The sequence below is a fragment of the Helianthus annuus genome, chromosome 10, assembly GCF_002127325.2.
Source record: "Helianthus annuus cultivar XRQ/B chromosome 10, HanXRQr2.0-SUNRISE, whole genome shotgun sequence".
NCBI lineage: Eukaryota > Viridiplantae > Streptophyta > Magnoliopsida > Asterales > Asteraceae > Helianthus > Helianthus annuus.
The window spans coordinates 117895517-117903405 of record NC_035442.2 but is presented as its reverse complement, the minus strand read 5'-3'; the positions used below and the strand labels follow the sequence as shown (position 1 = coordinate 117903405).

The 7889-nt window shown below is 42.3% G+C and overlaps 1 non-coding gene across 1 annotated transcript; it reads left to right on the top strand.

The window, feature by feature from the left end:
- The first annotated feature begins 7394 nt into the window (after positions 1-7394).
- LOC118483379 lies at positions 7395-7501 on the top strand. Its single transcript, XR_004870667.1, has one exon. It is a non-coding gene; the product is annotated as a small nucleolar RNA R71 (small nucleolar RNA).
- Positions 7502-7889: the final 388 nt, after the last annotated feature.

The following is a 7889-nucleotide window of genomic DNA, read 5'->3' as shown; positions in this document are numbered from 1 at the left end:
CACGGTTTGCTAAAAATCACAAGAAAACCTAGGGTAATTCACTCTCGTGCAATTAACACCTAAACCGTCTAATGATTAAGACAACCCGACATCTAATCTCCTCTCGGTCTCAAAGATGGTAGAATATTTAATTACCAAATAGTTTATTAATTTGTTCCTAGGGTATACTACGTCTAGCAACCACAAGATTTAGTCGAAAACACAAAGTTAACGAAATCACCTAACCCTAGTCTTAATTAATACATAATTAATTTTAACCAAGAAAAGGTGGAACAAAAATAAACCATCAATTATTAAATACGCATAAACATTAGAAGCATGACAAGAGCACTTTTACCATAACACTAAGCCAAAACAATAGTTAACCAACCAAGAAACCGTAAATAAAACTAACAATTATCCATAGCCTAGGTAGCACAAAGAAAATTTAGCCAAGCATGGTCAAGAACAAAGCATAAATAAAATCAAAGCAAACGGGTTCAGAAAACATTGTCATGAGATTCAAGTTCAATAGAGAAAGCCAAAGTAATAAACAAAAGTTCTCTAACCGAAAGCAATAAACTTTATGATGCTAGTCTTCAACTCAAAGCTTCCTTCACAATAATCTTGCTCCAAATCGTCCCTGACTTTCGCTCCTAATGTTCGTCTCTTTTGTTTCGTCCACTGCCTACGAAAATTGTCTCCCTATAATAATCTTTTTTTTTTCTTTTATATGCAGCCAACAGCCCTCAACCGACCTCCTTTTTCTTTTCACCCTAACTTGCGCCCCACTTAATCTTCAATTAAATTCCTACAACAGTCCAACTCTTCAAAAATCCGCGCAGATTCCTTTGGCCCAACTTTGTTTCTTTTCCTTGAATTGCCGTCCACATGGACTTATGTCCAATGCATTCTTTTCTTTTTTTTTCTTAAATTGCCGTTCAAAGAATAAATCGTATGTTTGGTGCATATGAATTAATTAACTTTGAACAAATGTGCACTTAAGCCCCTCATCATTTAGTATACATCACAATTAATCTTCTACTCTTAGCTTATTGCAAATCAGGTCCTCCAACTTCATTAATTAATTCTATCTTCCATAAATTGCAGTTTCAGCCCTTGAACTCTATTCCAAACTCCCGGATGCCCGTTTATTAACCGTGTTAGCTCGTTTTTATTCCTTTTCGCACTGAGACCTGTAATAATAATAAATAATAAAATATATATCTAAATATTATAAAAATGACTCTAAACTATTAAAATAATATACAAAATACACAAGGAAAATAAGATTTGTTTGCAACACATCAAACATCCCCACACTTAAACATTTTTCGTCCCTGAAAAAGACTTATGCAAACGGAATCAGAATCAAATTAATGTTCGGGCACAAAAGCTAGTTTACTTTATTAAAATTAAAACCTGTGTTAACCGCGATTGCAAGTATTTCGATCCTCTTAAACCCAAACCCGTTCCAAGCCCTTATCATGTAGATTTAATTCAAGTTCGGTCAACTTACCTAGGGTCTCACACTAGAAACTACGGTGCACCTAATCCCGCCTCAAGCTTATAGAACAAAAGGAACGATCGCTGGACCAATTCCCAACCGTCTTATATCAAAACCAAGAGAATTTAAAATCATTTTTTTCTTTCTTTTCAATCTTCTCTTTTTTCCTTTTTTTTTTGATGAGCGTAGACGTTGCTTTCCTTAACCCAGAGGCATTCCGGCTGTAGAGTCGCTATCCCCAACCAAGATTACATAGGCCTGCGCTACTTTCATTTAGTTTCTAGCTCATTTTTTTTTTATATTTTTTCTTTTTTTTTCATGATTAAAAATTCTAACGGTTTTAACTTATAACGGCATTTCTTATACTCTTATTGGCGGTTTCAATTTCTCATATTCCCTAGATGAGAACCCACTAGTAAATCAACAATTAGGTATATTTAGCTCAAAGGAACCTAAAACCGGGCCGAGCCTATTCACACATCCCAAATTAGACACGGGCTTAATTTATTAATTCTCATATTATTATTATTTGAAACCCGAATAAAAATTGATTTTTCTATCATTTTCCGTTTTCATTTTGCAAACATCTAAAACATGAACATTTTCTGATTTTTTTTTCAATTTTTTTTTTTTGGATTTTTAAAATTTTTTTGTAGTTTTTTTTTCTGACTCAAATCTATCTAAAAAGACGTAGTCTCCCATCCCCACACTTAAAATTTACATTGTCCTCAATGTAGGATGAAAGACAACTAAAAATAAATAAGAAAGAAAAATAAACTAGAAACATATAATGGAACAAACTCGCCTGGTAGCAAAAGTCTTCGAATTCCAAACCAAAGCGAGCACGACTGTATAGCATTTCATTCGCAGCCGTCTGACAAACTGGTACACTTGAGTTGGCTTTTACATAATGATATAAGCTCGTAATCCCCGCCCGAATGGAGATTGAGTACGGACGGGTCAAACAAACCTGCACAAATAAACACAAACAAACCCAAGCGTAAAACTGACTTAAAAATAAAAACCGACTCAAAACTAACTAACTCGAACTGACTAATTTAGACTCAAAATACATAAATATACAAAAATATACACTCGGGGTTTCACCCGAGAATCACTCAAAACTATCAAGCACTATGAGGATCGAGGCGAATAACCTCGATGTCATCCTTCTCACTCGGCCTACCTATGTATAGCTTCAATCTATGACCGTTCACTTTGAAACTTTCACCATCTTCTCCCTCTATCGTCACACTACCATAGGGAAACACCTCTTTCACCACAAACGGTCCTGACCAACGGGACTTCAACTTCCCAGGGAACAACCTCAAGCGTGAATTATATAATAACACCTCATCCCCACACTTGAAGTCTTTATTACCCTTCAACTTCCTATCATGCGACTCCTTCGTACGAAGTTTATAATCATGAGTATGCTCGTACGCATGATCCCTCAGCTCCTCTAACTCGTGCAACTCAAGAAACCGTTTACTCTTAGCTAAAGATATATCTAAATTCACGGATCTCAATGCCCAATATGCACGATGCTCTAACTCAACCGGAAGATGACAAGCCTTTCCATAAATCATCCGAAATGGTGTAGAACCGGTCGGTGTCTTATATGCCGTACGAAAGGCCCACAATGCGTCATCTAACTTCTCGGCCCAATCTAACCTATTCGCTCCAACCGTCTTCTCTAGGATCCTCTTAATCCCTCTATTGCTCACCTCTACTTGCCCACTCGTCTGCGGGTGATAGGCCGTTGCAAGCCGATGGGTGACCCCATAGCGTTGCAAAGCCTTTTCCATCAAGGTATTGCAAAAGTGAGTGCCCCTATCACTAACTAGGGCCTTAGGAGTACCAAAACGAGCGAATAACTTTCGTAGGAAGTTAACTACAACTCTCGCACTATTAGTAGGCGTAGGAAGAGCCTCCACCCACTTAGACACGTAATCAACGGCGACGAGTATGTACCTATTCCCACGAGACATAGGAAACGGTCCCATGAAATCGATACCCCATAGATCAAAAACTTCACACGGGTGCATGATGTTTTGCGGCATCTCATCCCTAGACGAAACATTGCCAACTCTTTGGCACCTATCACAACTCCTAACATATGTAGCCGCATCCTTAAAGATTGACGGCCAATAAAACCCAGAGTCAAAAACCTTCCTAGCAGTTAAGAGAACTCCATGATGTCCACCCGTAGGACCCTCATGACAATGCCTAAGTATCTCTTTCGCTTCCACACTACCAACACATCTCCTAATCAACTGGTCCGCACCAATCCTAAACAAGTGAGGATCATCCCATATATAATACTTCACGTCCGCAAAGAATTTCTTCTTTTGTTGGTACGTGATATCACTCGGAATAAACCCTTTAGCAAGATAATTCGCGAAATCGGCGAACCAAGGCAACTCCTCCTCCTTCGGCTTCTCTTTCTCCTTCTCCACAGTCACACTACACAAAGATTCATGGGGAAAGGAATCCCCAATCTCTTGACTATCCTCCTTCTCATCCTTCAACCTCTCTACCCTAGACATGTGGTCAGCGGCCACATTCTCCGCACCACTCTTTTGCCTCAACTCAATATCAAACTCCGAGAGAAGCAAGACCCACCGAATCAATCGAGGCTTAGCATCCTTTTTATTGAACAAGTTTTTCAATGCCTCGTGATCGGAATAAACTATGGTCTTGGACAAAACAAGATAGGACCGAAACTTATCAAAAGCAAAAACCACCGCCAGGAGCTCCTTTTCAGTGGTAGTGTAGTTCTCCTGGGCATCATTAAGTGTTTTACTAGCGTAGTAAATCGGGTGGAAATGCTTATTGTGTCTCTGTCCTAGAACGGCCCCAACCGCAAAGTCGCTTGCATCACACATGAGCTCAAATGGCAAGCTCCAATCGGGGGCTACAAGAATGGGAGCACTCACTAACTTCTCCTTTAGCGTCTCAAACGCTTTCACACACTCCCCATTGAAATCAAACACTCTATCCTTCTCAAGGAGTTGCGTCATAGGCCGCGCAATTTTAGAGAAGTCCTTAATGAACCTACGATAGAAACCTGCGTGACCTAGGAAACTCCTAACCGATTTCACAGAAGTAGGTAGTGGTAATCGAGTAATTGTATCTATCTTAGCCCTATCAACCTCTATACCAGCACGTGAAATCTTATGACCTAAAACTATGCCTTCCTTCACCATGAAGTGGCATTTTTCCCAGTTCAGCTTCAACTTAGTCTCTTCACACCTAGCTAGCATCCTCTCCAAGTTGGCCAAACAATGATCAAAAGAGCTCCCAAAGACCGAAAAGTCATCCATAAACACCTCCATGGAACTCTCTATCATATCATGAAAGATAGCCACCATGCATCTCTGAAAAGTTGCAGGAGCATTACATAATCCAAAGGGCATGCGACGATACGCAAAAGTACCATATGGACATGTGAAAGTGGTTTTCTCCTGATCCTCAGGTGCAATGGGGACCTGGAAATAACCGGAGAAACCGTCAAGGAAACAGTAAAACTGATGGCCCGACAACCGCTCAAGCATCTGATCAATGAAGGGAAGGGGAAAGTGATCCTTCCTAGTGGCATCATTCAGCCTCCTATAATCAATACATACTCTCCAACCCGTGACCGTACGCATAGGAATAAGCTCACATCTCTCATTGGTCACAACCGTCATCCCTCCTTTCTTCGGGACAACCTGAACCGGTGAAACCCATGGTGAGTCAGAAATGGGGTAAATCAGGCCGGCATCAAGAAGCTTTAACACCTCCTTTTTCACCACCTCCTGCATGTTCGGGTTCAACCTCCTCTGTGGCTGCACCACGGGTTTGAAACCGTCTTCTAAAAGAATCCTATGAGTGCAAAAGGATGGATGAATACCCTCTATGTCCACAAGCTTCCATGCAATGGCACGCTTGTGATCCCTAAGCACATCTACCAACCTCTTCTTCTCCTCAGATGTCAAGTCGGATGAGATAATGACGGGCAAGCGCGCCTCGTCATCCAAGAATGCATACTCGATATGATCGGGTAATTTCTTAAGTTCTAACAATGGTGGAATCTCAACCGAAGGCTTTTCTGCAGTTACTACTATCTCATTCTCTACACTCTCTTCACTCTCCTTAGGGTTTTCACTCGCCAGGGCTATTACTACGGCTTCCTGCTCTACTAAACTCTCCTCTAAGGCATCTAACTCGTGCTCTCCTCCACAGAACCTACGCAGACTATCACCAACATGAGACATAAAAGAGTCGATGAAATAAAGCGTATCATCACTAGCACCGGTGTGCTGCATAGACTCTTTAATGTCAAAAGTAACCGTGTCACTACCCACACGAAGAGTGAGTTTACCATCAAAGACATCGATCAATGCCTTCGCGGTAGCAAGAAATGGTCGCCCTAAAATTAGAGGAACTTTCTCATCCTCCTTCATGTCTAAGATCACGAAATCGACCGGAAAAACAAACTTCTCCACCTTCACCAGAACATTTTCCACTATCCCCCTAGGATACTTCACCGACCTATCCGCTAACTGAATACTCATCCGCATCGGAACAGGCTCTCCAAGGTCTAGCTTAGAATAAATTGAATAAGGCATTAGATTGATGCTAGCACCTAAGTCGGCCAACGCATGGCTCACAGAAGAACTACCAAATAAACACGGGATAGTGAAACTACCAGGATCTGTCATTTTCTGAGGTAGTTTATTCTGAACCACCGCAGAACACTCTTCTCCTAAAGTCACAATCGAAATCTCCTCCAATTTCTTCTTGTTGGACAAGAGGTCCTTCAAGAACTTAGCATATTTAGGCATATGCTGTAATGCTTCCACGAACGGGAGATTTACCTTGAGTTGCTTGAACAAATCAAGGAAGTGACCATACTCCTTCTCCATCTTTTGCGACTTAAGCCTAGCAGGGTATGGTAATCTATCAAACTCTCTCTGAACTACCTTCTCCTTAGGAGGGCTCTCTGGTTGTGCTGTACTTGCTGGGCTGAGCCGAGTTTGCACCTTGCCAGGTGGAGCCTCCATCTCAATTTCCTCATCTACCGGCTCTTCATCCACTACCGGTTCCTCTACTCTAGCACCTCTACCACTCCTAGTCGTGACTGCCTTGGCAGTAGCATTCGGGTTCAACTGAGTAGTACTAGGGAAAGTGCCTAAGGGTCTCTTAGAGGATCTGGTGGCCATCTCTCCAACAGTCCTCTCTAAGTTCTGAATAGTGGCATTTTGATTCCTGAACATCATCTCGAACTCCTGATTTTTACGTTGCTGCTCCTGGTACCTATTCTCCCCCTGAAGAACTAAGGATTCTAACAATTTGTTTGTCCTATTCTGGTTCTCCTCATTCTTCTTTAAGAACTCAGCAAGATCAGGCTTCATCTCACTACCACTCGCTCCACTGCTCAGTCCGTCACCAGAGTTCTGGAACAAACTCTGGCGGGGCTGAAATCCAGGAGGATTCCCACCCTTCCAGTTCGAGTTCTGGCGTGGCTGCCATCCAGAGTTGTAACCCTGGCCCCGTGGCATTCTGGACATAACTCACATCCTCTTCAGCACCTACAGGGCAATTTATCGTGTCGTGCCCCCCTCTACAAATCTCACACTTGGAGCTTAACTTAACTTGGATATCCTTCATCATCTTTGCTAAGGAATCTACCTGGGCAGCTAGGGCAGTGTTAGAATCAACATAATGGATACCTCTAGAGGCTACAGGAGTACCCCCAAAATTCGGCTCAGTATAGGTGCTCATGGCTAAATCCTCAATCATCTCAAGACACTCTTCAGCGGTTTTGGTTTTCATCATGTTACCGCCAGCAGTGGTATCGAGGAGGCGTTTAGTCGCCTCAGAAACTCCATTGTAGACTTTCTCTACAATCCTCCAATCCTCCATGCCATGGTGAGGACACTTATTGAGAAGTGCCTTGAAGCGGTCCCATGTTTCATAGAAAGATTCCCCAGGCTGCTCGGTGAAAGCATAGATCATGTTCCTAAGGCGAGCTATCTTAGCTGGAGGGAAGTACTTCTGAAGGAACTTAGTGTGAAGCTCAGTCCAGGTAGTGATGGATCCCTGTGGGAGGGATTCCAACCAAACAGCGGCCTGACCGATCAAAGAGAATGGAAAGAGGCGACACTTGATGGCGCTTTCAGTAACACCATTAAGCTCGAAAGTGTCGCAGACCCTAGAGAATCTAGTGAGGTGAGTATGTGGGTCCTCGTCGCGAAGTCCATGAAACTGGACATTTCGAGCGATGGTGTTAATCAGAGCAGGAGGAATGGTCCAGTTATTAGCCTCAACAGTGGGTTGAGTGATACTGGAGCGGATGTGGGCGGGGGTAACATTAATTTGGTCAGCGACAGTCCTACGGGGTGCAGCCATTTCTAAA